At 47.7% G+C, this 19,143-nt stretch overlaps 1 long non-coding RNA gene across 1 annotated transcript; it reads right to left on the reverse strand.

Moving 5' to 3' along the window:
* Positions 1-555: 555 nt before the first annotated feature.
* On the reverse strand, positions 556-10,915 carry LOC116962948. The gene is made up of 3 exons (XR_004407888.1): positions 10,819-10,915; positions 8,310-8,432; positions 556-665 (listed from the first exon to the last, which is right to left on the reverse strand). It is a non-coding gene; the product is annotated as an uncharacterized LOC116962948 (long non-coding RNA).
* Between the last annotated feature and the right edge of the window lie 8,228 nt (positions 10,916-19,143).

The raw sequence follows: 19,143 nt of genomic DNA on the forward strand, positions 1-19,143 counted from the left end.
GGACCTTGCTCTGGGCCCTAGCCATTCGTGGAGCCAAGGTGCTGCTCAAAATCACATTAGCTCCTCAGAAAAATACCATACCAAGGGAAAACTGAGGAAATTGGCATTGTTCTTCCCCTTGCCTCTGGGTTCCTGCAATGACTGCAATCACTCTTGGCTCTTTGAAGGCACTCTGGCTTTGTGTGAGAGAGGGCCATTGGAAGGGGAATCGCAAGAAGGAACAAGCTGCCTTGCACCACTTCTGTGTGAAGGTGTATGTAAGCAGGTGAGCACTTGTGCACGGGGGTGTCTTGCAAGCGAAAATAGATGGAGTCAGCTCTTCAGGCTTGTGAACGAGTGTGCTCATGTCACTTCACAGCAGCAGTTATGAGGAAGGATTCCTCCAACCATTGAGTACCATTTCTTCCCTTCTGTCCCCTACTCCCTAAGTCCACAGGGGACTGCGGGTCTCCTCTCCATGCAGGTCACGAAGCGGTGAGCAGAGAGCTGTGTGCTGGGGTGCTGGCTGCAGCTGATACAGATGCTCCTGTTCGCCAGGCCAGTAGCTCTAATTCTCAGTCTCCCACAGGGCTGTGTACTTCCTCAGCTCAGTTTGCCATGTGGGCACAGTATGTCTATGGCCTAGGGAGTCCATGGAGCATGTGAGCAAAGCTCTCAGTCAGATGCTTAAAAAAAAAAAAAAAAAAAAAATCCAGTGAGTGCATAGAGGAAGGACATCTTTATCCACCTGCTTCTAAAATTATACCTTTCTTTCCATATGCTTCTCCCAAGCTTTTGGGAAGTTACAGAAAACTTGGATCCAATGCCAGCTAGGCACATCCCAGATGTGTGACCCTTGCTTCCAAGACTGACCTTTCTGCAGCCTTGCAGGTGTCCCAGCAAGCTCTCCCTTGTTCCTCGGAGGTGAGTGGCAGCACATGAGGCCCTGAGTGAGGGGTTTGCAGCAATGTCATAAGAAGCAGGGGCTTATGGACAGTGAGAGTTTTCACCAAATCATTAGCAAAACTCTGTGTGCAGAAAAATACTGGAAACAAAAAATTCACCCACATGCCCAGAACAAGTGTTTAGGGCATGATAGAGCTGTCTTTTTCCTAGACGTCTGCCAGACTTGGCTGGCTCTGCTTCCCAGGAAGTTGCTAAGAGTGGCAGTGAAAGTGGAATTTGATGAAACAGCTTGAAATTAAGCACTAGACTTTTCTTCCCCACCTTCTACCTAGCCATCACAGATCCACCAGCACTGTTCCTTTCTATGATTAGATCCTGGCCAAAACCCTTGGGGAGTGCTTCTCTGAGGACTGTGGCCAGATGGTTGATAGATGCACATCACCAGGGCCAGGCTTATGAAGAACTAGTTTGAGATGCTGATTTATTTGCTAAGTCTCAGATACTGGAACAAAACCAGTGTACTTGGACAGACGGGATTTTCTGAAACTTATGAACTTCATACCTCAGAGACATCTCTCTGTGAGAGTCAGAGTAAAGAGGCCAATGACAGCAGAAGTTATTGGTGGAGCATACCAGACATACACGCAGACAGACAGCAGGTTGCATACACCTTACTTCCCTCGGGAGTCAGGCTTAACTTTTTAAAAAGAAGCAACCAGCAGCACAATATTTTCCCTACAAGCCCCATCTTTATTTTTAGAGCTGTAATCAGAAGAACATTTTGTCTCCCGATCGGATCAAAATGTCTGGAAATGTACAGAGGGCAGCCCTCCTTCTCTTTTCTTCCCTTTTTTTTGTAAGTGGAAGAGTGGAAGCATTGAAGAGAATGGGAGGAAGGAGGCAAACAAGCACCTCAGTGCTGAAATGGCCCAGGGAAATGGCCATGCTGTTACTAGCGCTGTTGTGCTTTCTGTAAGTGCGTATGAAAGAATGGAGAGGTGCGCAAGACAGAAGAAAAGCTTCATTTAGGAATGCATTTCATTTACATTTTTATAACAAAGCTTCAAAGTTCTGACTGATCATAAGGGCTTCGCTTAGTACAAACAGCAGAATGATTAAAGCTCACATAAGAAATGATTGTGAGCCAGAAGTGAAGTCATTCTCTCTTACTGATGGAGGTACGTTTACCCTGCAAAGGTTTGCACCTTCTCTTCAAATAAGAAAAGAGCTTCCCAGAACTCCATATTTATGTTGAAACCACAAGTGTACAGGCAGGATCTCCAAGGCTAAGGAGAAAAGATGCAGCCTCATTTCCAACCTTGTGTTTAATGAACAACCCTGCAACCTGAAGCATAGACGAACCTGTGAAGGAAAAGTTCCCACACGTGTTAACAGATGAACCCTAATTCATGCTAAGAAACAAACGCCAAAGGACCCCAGAGTCACTGGGTGTGAGCAAGCATTGCCCATTGGTGCTGTGCAGATTTATGCCCGCTGAAGACCTAATCCCTTATATGACTGGGGCAAGGAAAACCCACAGGGCCCTGAAGGGCTCCCAGCATGGAAGAGGAGTAAAGCACTGGACAGCAAGACTGTGGGCATAGCACTTAAGCCTCCTGTGCCTCAGAGCCCTCAGCTGTACAACAGCAGGAATAATATTCCTTTCTGCATATCTTTTGCCTCCCTCCTTCTCTGAGGTTCTCCAAGGCACTTCTGGGTACCTGTACAGCACCCCACACAATGAGGCCTGGGTTGCAATTTAGGCAAAAAAAACCCAATGTTACACAGAGCAGCCACATTCTGAGTTAGATACATCACACTGGTAGAGCCATCAAAATATCAGTATAGTGTTCACAATGCTCACCATAGACAAACACACGAATGTAATTTGAAGTTGTCATCACCCAAATGCACAGACTCTCTTGCTTGTAAATCTGGCCTCTTCAGCATCAGAGAAAGTAGTATTACACTAAGACCCATCTCATAAGCCTTATCAGGAAAATGGATCAAAAGTTGGACAATAGCTCTCTTCAGACACAGGAGTCGAGGTATTTTAGAGAACTTGGCTTTTGCCAAGAAAGGTTGGACCAGATGACCCTTGAGGTCTTTTCCAACTTGGTATTCTATGACTTTATGATTCTGTGATTCAAATGATATAATTAAGGGATCAATATCAAGTTAAGCTAGACTTAAATAGCTCTGAAACAATATCAGACACATTCAAGCACAAAATAGTTCTGCATTGCAGTACCATTTGAAGATTCTGGCAAAGAGGTCCAGGTTCTGTCATGATGCTTGTCTATATATTAAGATAGAGATTAAATTCTCCAAGCCAGGTCTCCCCAAGCCCGGTCTCATTCTAGATACTGTCAAGACCTCTACTGAAAAGCAGTTGCTGCCATAGTGACTTTAGTGTCTACATAGCTTTCACCTGCCATTTGCAGACCCCCACAAGTTTACCAGTAGATGTGTGAATCCAGTGTAACAAATTTAAGCCTGGTAATAGTGGGCTTTGCTTTCCATAATCACTTTCATAGATCCTTGAAAAGTAGCCCAAGTACTGCCTAGACTTGCAGAACACAGTTTTAAACCAGCAGATTAAAAAAACAAGTGGATTGCCTATATGAAAAAGAAGGTATCATTGTTAGATTGTTTTTGTGCTTAGGATAAACTTTATTTTTGTTGAGAAACTGTTATCTTGTCAGGAAACCTCTTTTCTACTCCATGTTGGAAACTATAGCCCAAACCACATACCAGCCTGGAATAATAAGGGTTAAAAGGACTTACAGCCCAGAAGTCAGGACCTCAGGCATTAAATTCTTGCCTTACACTCATCCTTGAAATTTTCAGCCTGCATCAAGCAGAGTAAGAGTTAAATCACCCCATAAACATAATATTTTATGTGTGGTTAACAGCTTAAAACTGTTCAAAAGTGATGACCGATACTGACTGTCTTCACTGGTATGATACTGGAATTTAAGAAGTCTGGGGTTCAGTCTCAGAATTTGAGGCATTCCAAATTACTTATCCCACTTGACAATCTTTGCGTGTTCACAAAGCTCCTCCCTTAAACATCAGTTGAATAACTAGTATTTGGAGACCTGAATGATTAGAAATTGCCCAGTTTTTTTATCTTTTTCATTCCTGAACATAAGTCACATCTTGATTTAAAGTATATCAGATCTCAAATTATATATCTTTTTTCCCTGATTTGGAATACATTTGTGTTGAAAGGAAAACTGTTTATTTTATTTGCAATGCTGTGACTGGGTTTAAGATTGGCCAAATACAGTGATATATGCCTGCTTTGTTCTCCTCATAGCATTTTTCTGGCTCTTTAGTGGGAGGTTTATGGGTTTTTTGTGCAATATCAATTTGACAGCCTGTATGGGTTTTTTTAAATAATAAATACAATGCTTACAAGAATAAAACCTCAATTCTAGATAGAAATATGCACCCGCATATATATGTCAGTGCCAGAGGCTCCGATCTCTTCCCATTGCTAAGTACCAGGAGTAAACTTGCAGATGCACACAATCCTCAGCTGGTTTAAACAGCTGGTCATGGCTCGCAGGGAGTTTCACAGGCCTGTCCCTGGTATGGCACAGCCCAGCACAGAAATGTTGTTCTGAGGAGGCAGGCTCCTGCTTCCCTGAGGCACCCGTCAAGTCATGGGCACTGCATGGCACACAGGGGTCACAGCTCTCATGCCACTTGTCACAGTGCTCCTTGAAAGGAAGCTCCTGTGGGGTGATGCTCAGGCTCGCGGCAGTGTCATGCAGCTGCCTGTCCCCTGGTCTGTGACCCTGGCGCCTGGCACAGCTGGTCAGCAGGGTGACAGGCCAGCCCAGCCCACGTGAAGGTGACAGTGGTAGAAACAGGCCAGCCAACTGCCCCAGGAGGGATGCAAGCTGGAAGATGGCTGCTATCAGTAAACCTGCCCTTTGGAGCTCAGCTGGGAGTGAGGCATCTCTCACAACATGGTCCAGGCAGAGTATGATGGCACAGAGGCAATGTTCTTGCAGCATGAGTAGGTCCTGATCCCATAGGTGTACTCTGGTGGCTTGCACCACCAGCAGCCATAGCTCTGCAGGCACAGAAAAGTGAAGCAGAGCAGGACTCAAATCCCCATGGCTTCATGAGTTACCACAGCCCAGCCGAAACATGGCAACCAGCTGGACACGTCTCAAGTGTGAGGTTGGATGAATTAGAGCTTTCATAAAGCTCTGAGCTAACACCTTTCTTTCCCAGTTGTGCCAGATAGAATTCCAGTTGCCAAACTAGAAAGGGCGTTTAAGGTGTGGTATTGCCACCATGAAGGACACAGCCTGCTTATGAAAGTTTTGTGTTTAGCTCACCTGGTACTCAGCTGACCAGGAGCAAGTGGCCCAGAACCAGGAAAATACAGGTTTTAACACACTTGTTACTGCTAAGAGCAGTTATAACCCAGCCATCATGAGTATAATTACCAAATCCACACTTGAACCAAAACTGCAGATGGACTCTTGCTGCCACATCTCCTTAATAAATGTATTTGGAATAGCAAAGACAAATGTACGATGCTGTAGAAAATTACACTGGAGAGGCTACAAAGAGGCCGTAGCCAATGATCAGAACTAATGGATCAGTATTTAATAATAATACTTAGCACTTGAATAGGTTTGAAGCTTCAAAGAGCTGTGCAAACTGTAGCTAATTAATCCACATAAAATCCCAGCCAGGTATTACTGGATTCTTCCCCTCCTTACACAACACTCAAGATTACAGCTACTAATTGTCCCCACAGTCACAGTGGGGGAGTGCGGAGATTGCTAAGATAGGAGGAAGCACGTTCATGCTGATGAGAACCCCATGACACACAAAATGAGAGGTTTAGGCCCTTGGGAACATTATTGGAGCTAATGATTCATCCCCTTCCAGTGATCCTAAGAACTACTACTATTATTACCCAAATTTTCACAGGGAGTTGAGAAAGGAGCATCAGTAGATGAAGAGCCCTTGTAGGGATTTGGTAGAGGAGCAGGGTTAGGAAGCAGACCTTGGCTGGTGAGCAGCCACACGGCTCCCCTGAGCAGCAGAGACAGCAGCATGAGTGCAGCTGAAATTGTACAATGAGGTCTGGCCGGGGAGAGAGGACACTCTGTGTGCCATATTCCCCAGCTGCTCTTCTTGTCTGCAAATATTTAGCCAGGCTGGGTCCAGTGCACCAGCTGTCCAGGTGATAATAGAGCTAAATCCCTCCTTAAACTTGCAGGCACCTCCTCCCTCTGGAAAGGCCATTTGGCTAATGCAATGTTTGCACATGGAGTCTGGAGCAGGCTGACGCAGAGCCACCCCCTCCATGGCAAGGGCTGCGCAGATGGAGAACAGGAGCACAGGAGCTGCGGTTCACCCCGGAGCAGCACTTGTGGGCCCTGCCGAGACCTGTCTGGAGGAATAAAAGAGAAAGCAGGATCCCAACCCCCCATCCCTGAGGGCCTGGCAGCACTGGGAGTAGCAAAGACCCCAGAGAAGAAGCTCCCATCTCCCAGCACTGACGGTACAGCTCTCCTTGCGGGGCTCAGAGGCAGGCACCCTGCCCAGGAGCAGGGCAGGCTCTGGGGCATGGGGGTCTCTGTGGGGTGAGGGGCAAGAGGCTGCCCCAGCCTGGCTGTGGCCTCACCACTAACCGCCTGGGGAGAACCAGGGGGGAAGAAGCAGGGGGTCTTCACTTGCTCCGTGGGCAGCATCTGAGGACTCTGGCCTGTCGTTTGGTGACCAGGCAGTTTGTGTCCATTCTGCCACAGGCGCCCTGGGGGACTGTTTCACCATTTTACTACTGTTCTCACCTGTTTTGTATTTATGGTATAAACGCTTGAAGGTAGGGGATGACTCCTGTTAGGGCTACGTGTAGCACCTTCACTGTGGTCCGATACTGATGGGTTCACATCTCTCCCTCTCTACTGATACCACACGTGGCTGTGGAGTCACTGTGAGGGGCAGAGGGAAACCTACCAGCCAGATTAGAGACCTGAGAGCTGAAGTGCTTTGTGCCCTGTGCTGCAATCTGGACTAGCTTCTGTGTCTTGCACCTAGAAGACTCAGAGCAGACAAAACTGCAAATACTCCCGTCGCACACAGGAACTTTTAGCTCATCCCCTTCCCTGGCTGCTCTTCAGGACCAACCCAGACCGTTTCCATCTTCAGTCACAAAATACCAGGTTTGATAGATCTGAGCTCTCCTGAGTCATCACAGATTTCTCCAGATCCCTCACTGTGTAGTTCTATAGATTAAAAAAAAAAAAAAAAAAAAGCTTGCCTTTCCCTTTTTGCGTGTGGTTTGTGATCGTTCGGTTGGGGGTCACGGTACAAATAACTAATCTTCAGGCTTACAGGGCACTTTGCCATCAGCGATGCAGCACAGGGGAGAAGAACAAAATTATTTCTTTTCTTTGTCACTGGCCCTCACACTAATATCACAGTACTGAGTGGGATCAATGAGAATGTGCTGCTACACTTCCTTAATGCTTTATTACAGGCACCAGAGTCCTGCTAAACAGCATAATAAAATATCAATAAATAGACTGTTTGCTGTAAAGGCTCGTTCTGCTTCTGCAATTTCTCTACCTCATGCACAATTTCTGCAGCTCAGTATGTTTTAGCGTAGCCAGAAGGTACTCTGGTATGTGGGGAGAGATGGAAATGGATAGATGGATGAATGAATGGATGGACTGGTAGCAGGCACAGGGGTGTCAGTTTTCAGAGGCTGGAGAGAAACAAGCACATCACCAGAGAAACACTGATGCCCACTAAAATTGTTCTGTTTTCATCTTCTTACAAACAACAAACCCCAAAATTGTTCATGAAAAAAGCATGACTGATTCCCTTCACTTAATAGCAATCCCAGAGAAAAAGAAACATAGCAATGTTTTTCTTCCAGTTTTTAGACCAAGATTTTGGGGACTGTTGGTATGAAGGGACTTTTCATTGGAAAGGTAGTTAATACACATACAGAAGCAGGGAGGGGGAAAAAAAAAAAAAAAAAGCCTACATGAATCATTGTGATTAAACCCAGACAAAAATGGGTTTTCATGATTGATGAAAATCACTGGGACTTACATTTTGGAAAAAAAAAAAGGCTTTGACCTTCCCCCAGAGCAGGAAATCCTCTAACCATGCTGCTCTTCTAACCTGCTCCATTTTTGATAGTCTTTTCTTTACTGCCTCTGCCTAGAATATCTCAGCAAAGCTCCTCTGCTGAGAGACAGCTGTGTCTGTGATGCAGACAAACCTCCTTTTTTATTAATAGCTAGTGGGCTACCCAAGCCTTTGGGTTACTGAGGGCTCCATGCAGCCTGACTGAATCTCAGCCAGTCTGTGCCTGAAAAATCTCTGCTGACCAAGGTCTGTCCTACAGATTCTCCCTGGGGGCTTTGGCAAAGTACCTGATAAAGATGTCTTCAGCGTGTCTGACATCAAGCTATTATGCTGTTTACAAGAGATCTGTCGCAGACAAGTGCCTTCTGTACAGAAGCTGTTTCCTCTCCAGGCAGAGAGCAGAGGATATCCTAAATTAGAGAATGGAGTTATTCCAACACACCCAGACAAACTAAACTGCGCTTCAAGCTGCATGGAGCTGCATCCTATTATGAGTTTGGCTTACGACCTGTAAACTCTCACTCATTTCTGATCCCCTTTCTTCTTTGTTTGGCATACTGATCTGGAAGTTTATCCAGAAGTTCAGCTAGAGAGAGGGCAAAATTTGGAAGGGAGGAACAAGAGATGATGAGGCTGAGAAATGCCTGCTGGGAACACTTTGGAAATTACCCAAAAGTAGGACCACATTCTTGTTAAGAGGGCTGTTAATATGAAACAAAGCAATCAGGAGCCCTCTCTCATGGGCTGCAACACACTCCTCCTCTCAAAAACACATACAAAACCCAGGAGCCCTTCTTACAAGAGTGGCTGTAGTGCCAGCTTGCAGACCTATGGGCAGAGCCCAGGAACTTCAGATGTCCAGGCCCCGGTTGAACCTCTTCCCTGATGCCTTCATTTCTGTCTGCAGCCAAGGGAGCAGATACCCTCCATGAACTGGGGTCTTCCATGGCCTTTCTTCCCCCTCTGTCACTGTCCTGCAGAGCTGTGGGGCAGAGCGAGGTGCATGCACGTCTGGAAGGGGAGTGCAGCATGAAGTAGGGAAGGTTTCATTTCTCTAATCATAAATTCAGCCTCCTGTAAATTCAATTCCATGATGCTGCGCCTGTGACGTCAGTAAATCACAGCCATAAAGAAGGGAAGGCAACAGCAGCATGCAAAGGGAATGTAAATGCGTCCGGGAAGCTGGGGCCATCACTCACCCCAGGTTGCTGCTGAGCTCAGCCAGGAGAGGCAGGTCTGGAAACTGCACAGGCAGAGATGCTTGTGCCAGCTCCTACCCTGTGAAGGTGGCAGCACCCTGCATTCCCATCAGCTGCTGGCTTCACCCAGCAAAGGCAGCATCTTGCAGAAGGAGATGGGAAGCCTCTCCTTGGAAGCTGACTCAGCTGAATGGACATTTGGATTCAGTGGAGGATACCTTCCACCTCCAGCAAGCTTCTAACAGCTCTGGGACTCACCAGCTCTGTCTCTCTCCATAAAAGCTGATATTCCTCTTGTTTTACTGCCCAAATTTTCCCAAAGGAACACCATTTACTGCACATTTGACACCCGATGTATAGAGCTGGGTGCATAGCTGTACAAAAGATGGACTGCTTATGTTCCTAACAGGTTAGTTTCTGCCTCCAGCAGCATCCTAACATTCCCACTGAAGGTGCTCCTGCCCCATATATTGCAACACACAGTATCCCTTCAGATCCCACTAAGTAGGAAGGGACTGCAGATATTCTCAGGAGTGAAGAATGAGGCATTTGTGGTCTGACAGCTGTGCAAGATCTCCAAAGAAAACACTGAGAGCTCTGCCTCCCCCTGTGCATTGAAAACATCCTGATCTGTTATCATGGCTGAATTCACCCTGCACAGCTCTGCCCAAACCACTTCCTTCTTCAAAAGCAGATCCCAACTGGCTTTCACATCCAGGTGACCATTTTCAGGGACACTTCCCCCTCTCCATCCCACAGCCTGGCCATCACATCACATGTGTGACTCTTGGCAGCCCAACGTGATGCTGACTTGAGCTTCCCTCCTGCACAGGCTGCTTCTCCGCAAAGCAGAGGCCAATCCAACAGTGGATTGCTGACAGCCCTGCAAGTAATCACGATGAGGAGGAAGAGCCTGCCATGCCCTCTGTGCATACAGAACCCCAGCCCCCACCACCCCCTTCCCAGGACCCCCTCTTTGAGTCCCCTGCTACACCAGCACAACCTATTTGGGATTTGGCCCCCTCTGCTTTGCCATGTTGCTCCCTTGCCCCCACCCCACCCCTAGCAGGATGGCTTTGTGAGTCCCTGAGCTGTCACGGCACAACTGCCAGCCGCCTCCGCCCCACCAGAAGTGAAGCTAATGCTGTGTGACATCTCACTCCCAGCACATCGCACACCGAAGATGAGACCAGCTGAGGCTGCTCCCTGCTTCCTGTACTGGAAACTTCCAGCACCAGACACCTAAGTCTCCCTGCAAAGAGCTTTTCCAGGATGATAGAGGGGTTTTTTAATGCATCTGAAGTCAGCCTGTCACAGACTTTGCTGCCTCCTTTCTCCCCAGAGCAGGGTGACTAACTCAGCAGCAGCAGGTTGGGTCACAGGCTGATTCCTACTCTGATCAAACCACACCAGGAAAGGTGATGTTAGAGGTGATTCAGAACTGCCAGGAGCAGACATTCTCAATAGCTTCTCCATACTAGAGGCTGGCTATATCGACCTTGGCTGTGCATGGCAAAAGCCATCAGTAAGGTCTGCTGGCAAAGAACCTGGGTAAAAGTTTCCGTCCTTCCCTCCCGCTTCCGTAGAAAAAACTCACCTAAGCCCTGAAAGCTTCTTTTAGCTGACTGCATCCCTTCTCTGTGGGGAGACTTTGCACAGGAGTCACAGACAGGCAGGGGCCTTTTATATTTGCAGCCACCCTCATGCCTGTGCTTCATCCACTTCCTGATAAAACGCCCCTCACCACAGAAACAAAGAGCAGCTTCTAAATAAATCTGCCCGCCCTCTACCTCCAAACCACGCTTCACTTCTGATTGACAGCTTGGGAAAGTTCCTAATTATGTCCCCTGGACACTTTGGAGGCGACCCACCCCAGAGCGGGATTTGATGGCTCAGCAAATGGATGGCCTCATTTGTACTGATTTATATTACAGAGCAGATCTAGCCTCATCAGCCTGGCTTGACCTAGTTTTTCTCTTGCATAGGTCAATAAAAACACAGCAAACAGAGCTAATCAGACACTGAGGCTGCACAGTTAATTTGGGCTGGTCCAAACTTACAGGAACACTGCAAACTCTGCTGTCATGAGGAGGGAGAGAATAAATCTTTCACTAAAAAGTCAAAGGGAATTGTACACAGAACATGCCATTTCCAGGACAGATAATGCATGAGACTTTTTTTTTTTTTTTTTTGAGCTTGCTTCCTTTCTGGTTTCTCTGCACCTGGTGGATGCTGCACAATTCTCCTTCCTCTGAAAGCAGAGAGAATTGGTCGCTTCTCTGCATTGGGGTTATAAGCAATCACCAAAAGGGTATGAAGTCAGACAAAAATCAAACAAACAAAAAAAAAAAATGTGTGCAGCTGGCTCTGGAGTGTGCAAGTAAATCCTGAGTAAATGCCAGGCTGCCTTAGTCACCGGCTCTAGCGGGACAAGGGTGACCTCCTTTAAACTGCCTGTGTAGTGAGAGGAACAGTAGCCACATGAGAGGGCTGGCTGCATTGTGGCATTGTGCCATTGCTGTGGGCACACAGCTGGGGGGACCTCGGGCAGGGCTGGGCCGCCAGCAGACACACGAGAACACGCACACTGCAGAATGTGCCTTACAAAACAAACACGTGTTAGGCACATACAGCAGGGTAACCCACATGCATCATGAGGGACATCCTAACCAAATGCTTAGTTTTCGTGCAAACACTGACTCACATGTGACATATTAGAGATCTACCGAAACACACATCTACCGACCAGGATGCAGAGAGATGTAATGTCTTACAGCCACACACATTCCATCTCTCCTCAGCCCATCATACCACGTGGACATGATGTCTGCATTTAGACATCGACATAAATATGTCCAAGGCAGAATGTTTACATATATCACCCAGGCATGGAGGTGGTATGCAGGGATCCAGACATTTTCTGTATTCGTACAGCCATTATGTCCCTCTGATCCCACTGCGAACACAGCACAGAAAAGGTGTGCTCTCTGTAAATGTATTTTTCCCCATGTAGTCAGAATCGAGCACCAGCCACAGTACGTATGCTGGCCTGTGTCACAGTAGGTATGCAACACAGCTGCCTTAAAGAAAATAACAGGTGCGTGTTACACAGATCATATAGGTGCATATAATAAAATGCATGTGTACCCAGCACAGCCTTATCCCACAAAGACACAGTCTACAACCTACTTAAAGGCTCTCACTTAGCAACCTGCATGCTTCCAGCACCTCCACTAGCCCTTTTCCTCCCTAAAGCAGCAGAGATCTACCAATAGCCCTGACAGCAGTGCTAATGAAGGATCATACCTGTTAAGGTGCTCCAGCCCTTTGCCCTCCTGGTGTTGCATGCTAGCCTCTGCTCTTGCCCCTCCTTTCTCCCAGCTCCTTCCTCATGTGGAGATTTTCATGCTTCAAGTGAATGAGCCCAGGCCTGAGCGATAGCCTAATGATGGCATCTCACATCCACCTGCTGATTATTGCCACACAGAGTGACTGGCAAGCAGAGCCCACTGGAGTTCAGGGCTGGTTTGGTCTAGGGCTGAGGTCAAGAGCGTTCATTTCCCTAGGAAAATTAGTAGTTGCTTTCTCCCATAGCAGACACATGCAAGCCGGCTTTGCAAAGGGGGCAGGAGCCAGCGCCTGTCCTAGGGAGAGCCTGCCTCCCTGTCTGCAGCGGCTGCTGCCATTGCCACTCAGGAACTGCGGCTTCAGTGCTGTCGGCACTTGGAAGTAGTCTCATAAGGGCAGGCAAAGGAGCCAAGGTCACCCATACCCACGCTTGCACTCAAGTGAGAGCAATCAGTGAGGCACTCCCATGAGAATAGAAGCTGGCACTGACATGACAGTAGTGATGAGCTCTCCACTTCTGGATGGAGCTGAGATGTTCAAACTGGCCTTAAACCACCCTGAAAAGGAACATCAATCCCTGCAGGCCCTGAGCAGCTGAATCCCCAGAAAGAAAATGACAGGGCTGTCTGCATGGGGGGAGAAATGGGGAGAAAAGCAGACCTTGTTGTGGAGTGGACGGAGCCTGAACTGGCCCACGAAGGACTGCAGGGCAGTGTGGCTGACTCTGCTGTTGAGCGAGTCACAGAGGACTACAGGGCAGAGCAGAAAGGGAAGGAAGGGCTCCCAGCCTGCTGCAGGGTGTGCAGAGCTCACCTGTGTTCTCCCCTGAGCCTGAACATGTGGGGACCAGGCTCCGTTCCTCACTGTGGGGAGAGGGCTTACCTGCCACCAGAACTACACCAAATACCTTCACTGGAGAGAGGGGGAGAAGCAGCAGGCTCCAGTCCTCTCTGCCCATGTGCCAGCTGCTCTCTCAAGAGATGCTTGCGTGTTTGCAGTGAGGGAGAAATGGCAGCTGACAAAAGCTATTCCCAGACAATTAGCCCCAAGAGGCTGGTGAAGGCTGCAATTGCTGTGCGACATTGCATCCGTGTTTTACTGTACCGTTGCCAGGGCAGGGGGAAGGAGCAGGAGCTGAATGTTCAGAAATATGCCTGTTTATGTGTAGGAGCTCCCACTGCTCTCGTTACAACGCATGACGGTATTTCCACATTGGGATCCAGGCCTCCTCCTGCTGCACAGGGAAACTGCAGATCTGAGACCTGGCTCTTGGCTTCAGCTTTCTACGTCCTTGGCCCACTCATTGCAGCAACTCAAAAGAGCTTGATACTTTCAGAGACTCATTCTTTAAGGAGGTAGTTGTGCAATCCCAGATGCTTGGGACTGCACAGCCTAGCTTTCTCTAAGGAACTGTCTATTCAAAAGAATACAGCATTTAATGTTAGCTTGGTAAGGGAAGCTCTATCAGCAAGGTTAAGCTGCTAGGTCAATGTCCTGGCACTGACACAAAAGCAAGTGGGATATGTCCATCTAGAAAAGAAAAATTAGACCAGTGTTTAAGGACATTGAAGATATCTGGATTTTATTTCCCACCTTTTAACTACCATACACTGTAGCTCTACTGTCCCTTGAAAAGCAGAGCAGGGCCACACAGAGGAATGCAAGAGCCAAGTGACACCACCAGCTAGCACCCATGAGAGGCTTGCCCTCTTCCCCTGTCTCCAGGAAAACCCTGATTTGGTGTGCCATGCTGCCAGGACTCTAGCAAAAAAAAGCAGTATTTGCAGAGAAAATTCACCTTACTGCCTGCTGGTCCTCACCACAGCTCACTCCACAGCATTGTCCCTGTGTCTCTGGTGCTGGAGCATCAGCGTAATGTGATGTGACACCTTCCCCCACACTTTGTTATAAATATCATGTTTCACTGTAACTGTGTCTGACACCCCCTTGGAGGCATTTTCTCATGCTCCAAGCCAAGATGTGGGCACGTGCAGATCCCCTCAGCATGCACTGTCTCTGATGGGAGAGGGATGCCCTCCATACCCTCTCCTTTCCCACCAAGAGCAGCACAGATATTGGTGGCAGTGGGATAAGGTTGTGTAGGGTGAGCCGTCTACCGCGATTCCTTTGCCTTCAGTCTGACTCTCCAAAAAATAATGCTGCTAGATCACAGATCTTCCCCTTCTTCTTCCATAAGATGGATGCCAGTGGAAGGGACGGGGGCTTATATTTCCCCATTACCAAAGCCTATTATTTATTTAGAGAGCAGAACCATCTTACCACCATGCCCCACCGCTTCCCTGGGCACCCCCTTCTTAGCCATACGTGCTTGTAGTAATAGTAAAATGCCACTAGATGTCTGTCAGGGTCCTACACATTGCCTGCTCGGGATAGGCCTGGTAAACAAGAGAGACAAGGCTGGGGTGCAAGCTGTGCAGAAAGCTGTGTCTGTTTCTCATTTCATTATCCCAGTCAATATTTCTTATATTTTTGGATCTGTGGAAAAATTTCGATTTTCAATTTATTTCCTTCTAAGAAATGTAGGGAAGCTGAGTGTTATCTCTGTGTACCATAAGCTCTCCTCCATTTTCATTGCAGCTGTTTTTAAACAAATTTTGAAAAGTTTCCTCTCAGGACATGACCTCTAGGTATGTACCTCCATTAGGGCTGCTTAGAAAGGCCTTCACTTATGCCCCCTACCGTGAGGACATGGACAACAAAAGATGCTGTTCCAGTATCAGCCAAGAGCAAAATCAGCTGTGCGACCATTGAATAAGCCCTTCCTTGTAGCAGAACTGGTCACCCACAACTGATCCTACAAGGACAAAACATTTATGCAGCTCAAGTTCTTTGAAGAGCTGAGGATGCCTTGCAAAGGCCAAGTCACTTTTTTGTCATCCCACTCTCAGATGAATGTGTCCTGTCCTGAACTCATCAGGGCAGTCAACCTCCTGAAGACATCCCCCAGCTCATCCCTCCCTTGCCCCACCAGTCTCCTTTTAACTCTGTACTTCTCACCTTCCTCTTGCCCTGGCCCATCCAGGCCTGGAGGACCTGTTCTGGTCCTGCTGTGAGCCACGTCCCTCCGTCCCTCCGTATCAACAGGAGAGAGGAATCTGTCCTCACTCTGTTAACGCCGCTCCAGAACACAAACCACAGTGACAGGAGCCCTCAGGGCTTTGCCATTTGCCATACACCTAACCCTGGTTGCTCTGAGGCCCAGGTGGGACCGCAGGCTCGGGAAGGTGGCAGCCTTTCTGCAAAGAGGCGACAGCCACCTTCACGCAAACACACACGCCTATTTATTCCCCAGTCCGGTCCTCTTCCCTGCCTGTGGGAGAGTGGGAGCCCGGCATCAGGAGAGCAGACCCTCTGTGCATGGCAGGGAGGAGGGGGAGTGCCGAGGCTGTATCAGCTGGAGAGCAGAGCTGCAAGGTGCTGCCTCTGCTCGTGGGGTCACCCTCGGTGCTCGCAGCAGAGGTCAAGTCATGGAGCTGCTGCCCAAGAGCAATTGCTGAGGCTTCTTCCAGCGAAAGGGCAGCTGCAGCTTTATGGTTTCACCTCTTGGGTAACTCTCTGCAGCAGATGCAATGCAATTACCGTCACTGATGTAAGCGCAATTACTGCTCAAGCTGCTTGAGAAATGCCAGTTATTTTTCAGAGGAAATTTGGGAAGGAAATCATCTCTTTTTGTGTTTTGCGGAATTTTAAATTTCCACTAGCTTCTTTTCCTCTCAAAAGAAAGCATGAGAAGCATGCTTTTCTTAATCCTGTTGATGTAAAACATATTAAGGAAACACAAGAAAAAAAAAAGATAAATTTGTAAGAGGGAACCTATTTTTGAGTAGAAAAGAGAGAATTTTAGATATTTTACTTTCTTTTTTGAACTCAGTAACCAAAAATTTTTATTCTTCTATTCCTAGGGTATTTATCTTTCTATGTAATAAAGTTAGTTTGAAAAAAAATATTAACCAGCTTTAGGTCCAGATCTATCCTGTAGAGGCCAGGACAGCATAGGAGCCTCTGCACTCAGAGCTGTCCCTCCCATGGCGGCACCACCCAGCCCAAGGCCAAGGAGATTGTGACAGTCATGGAGAATAAAAGCAAATTTCCTTCCCTTTTGCTTAACAGCTGACAGCCCAGTATGGGACCAAAGGGGACACCCTGTTAAAGTCTCCCAGAAAGGCAGCTGGCTGAGCACTGGCTGGGAGAAAAAGGCAAAAGGCAGTTAAAAAATAATGGAGGAGAGAAAGACAGAGATAGGTACTTGGCTCCCAAGATCTGGGGCTGTAACAAGCACAAAGTATTTGGAAATGCTCGGTTGTGTCTGAAAAGCTCCCCTGGCTGATGTGTCAAGGAGCTTCCAATTGCCTTTCAAAAGCTTCCCTTCTCTCTGCTGCTGCTCACTCCCTTTGTAATGGGTGGCTGTTTCTAATTATCTGTAAATGTTAAATGTTCCCTAATTCAATCAGAACAACTTGTTCACAGATGGCAAACCCTTCATCTGCTCAGCTTTCAATAGAGTCTCTGACTCAAGAGCCATTGATCCCTTCCTTCCCAAAGAGCCTGGCTTGGGACATGCAAGGGGTGTGGAGAGGAAGGGAGTGTGTAGTGTACAGGAACAATTCCAGGTCTGTCCCTTTTCTCTTGACAGCTCTCCTACCATCCTCTGCTCCTGTGCAACGCAGTACTCTCTCCTGGGAAGGACACTGCAATCACGACACTGCCAGATGCATGGCTTGGGTTCAGACTCTCCTCCTCTCCCCACTGCCATGTTCCTGCTCCTTGTCTCGTCTGAGCGAGCAGTTCAGTGCCACCTCATCCCACCTTGCAGTAGGTACACAGTGTGGTGTCTTGGATCCTGATGCAGTTATGTCACGGGCACCCTGCATCCCAGCTCCTGTCACCACTACGTTAGCTCATATCAAGCTCATGACAAGCTGACGCTGATCCTTATTGGACTCTGCATTTCTTATCTCTGCCTGCTGGTGAATGGCACATTCCGATGCTCTGTGTCCTTTCTCATTGCCTGCGCATGCACTCACTCACATCTATCCCCCTCAGCTATAGCACTTTTTCCCTTGCTGCTGTCCAGACTCATTGGTTAGGGCAGAACACTGCTGCCCAATGCCCAGGAATGCCTGTAAGAGGGATCCTAAATCAGGTATCTCCATTCATGTCACTAAAATTTGCAATTTACAACACACAAGCCAGGGAGTATGGGGGACAAAGGAGAAGGGTGTTGAGGTTTTCTTGTTAAACCTAAGGGAAACTCTCTTTACTGCCTATTCCTAATGATTTATTGAAGCATCTAGTCTTCCACTCAGACCTAGAAAAGGGTCTTGCCTTTGATCAACCAGTGACTCACCATCTGCAGCCGAGGTGATTTACGACAAATGCAAGCTATTTCTGCACATGGAAGGGGAGAAAAATAGGCCTCATCATCACTGAGAGGGTGGGAAGGATGAAAAACAAGCCGCCCACAGAATAATGCTGGCTGGGCTGCTCCTCACAGCTTTGCTGCTCCCCCAGCACCTCAGCGGAGTGCCTGGCTCCCCACGGCAAAAATGCTGCTGCAAAGGGTTGTGTGGGGGAGACTCTTACGTCTCAAACAAATGGCTCTGTGCCAGGATAGGAATAGAACAGCTTAAATTATTCTCTTCATGTTGCATCGTGGGCTGGGCATGGGTCTCCTTCAACCATGCTGACAGAGCAGGGCTGCAAGCGCAGCCCGTGAGGCAGAGAGCATCAACAGCCTCTGCTGAGCACATACCATGACCATGCTCCCAGGTCTGAACCTGCTCTTTCAGTATTCATCTTTCCCTTCCTCATGGTGCAGCCAAAATCTAATCGCTTCCAGATCAGGAAACTTTATTTCCTGGAAAGGTTTTTTTTGCAAAAATCTCCAGTCAAATCCTGGCACAAAAATGAAATCCTTAAAGACCCCTCAGCTCTTTCCATGACAAGCGTAAAATCTGAAGCATCACCTCCACCATCCCCCTATCCTTCACTTTCTGACTCTGCAAAAATGCCTTTAGCTAAAAGACTGTCCCCTTTTTAGAGAAGGAAAATGTTTCATTGTTCAGGAGGTGAGAAGATTCACAGCTAACATCTAGCCACCCATGAGAGACTCCCAGCACAGCAAGCTTTGCAGAATCACTGCTCCACATCCTCCAACAACTGGCTAAGGAGAAGCAAAGTCATTAAAGTGTGCATTATACTCGCTGGAACAATCCTTGGGCAGAAGCTTCATGCAGAGCCCCACTGGGCAAAGTGCTCCACTGCTCAGGAGCAGTGATTAGGGAGAGCTTGTTAATGAAGCAGATTTTAGTGACTAACGGCAAGTGGAGAGAAGAGACAGAGCAGACTCTTCATCAAATGGTATAATGTAGGCTTGCTGCAGCTGATCTTCGGTGGACATAAATCAGTTCTGTTCTTCCAGCTTTTATCAGCTGAGGATCTGACCCACGGGATGTACGAATCAGTGAAGGGCATAGCACCACTCACATCATAATAAAACTGCTCATCTTTGGCAACTGGCTGCTGCAGATCTAAGATGCAAATGTCCAAAGCT

The sequence above is a fragment of the Tyto alba genome, unplaced genomic scaffold (genome assembly GCF_018691265.1).
Source record: "Tyto alba isolate M040663 unplaced genomic scaffold, T.alba_DEE_v4.0 Super-Scaffold_32, whole genome shotgun sequence".
Classification (NCBI taxonomy): domain Eukaryota; kingdom Metazoa; phylum Chordata; class Aves; order Strigiformes; family Tytonidae; genus Tyto; species Tyto alba.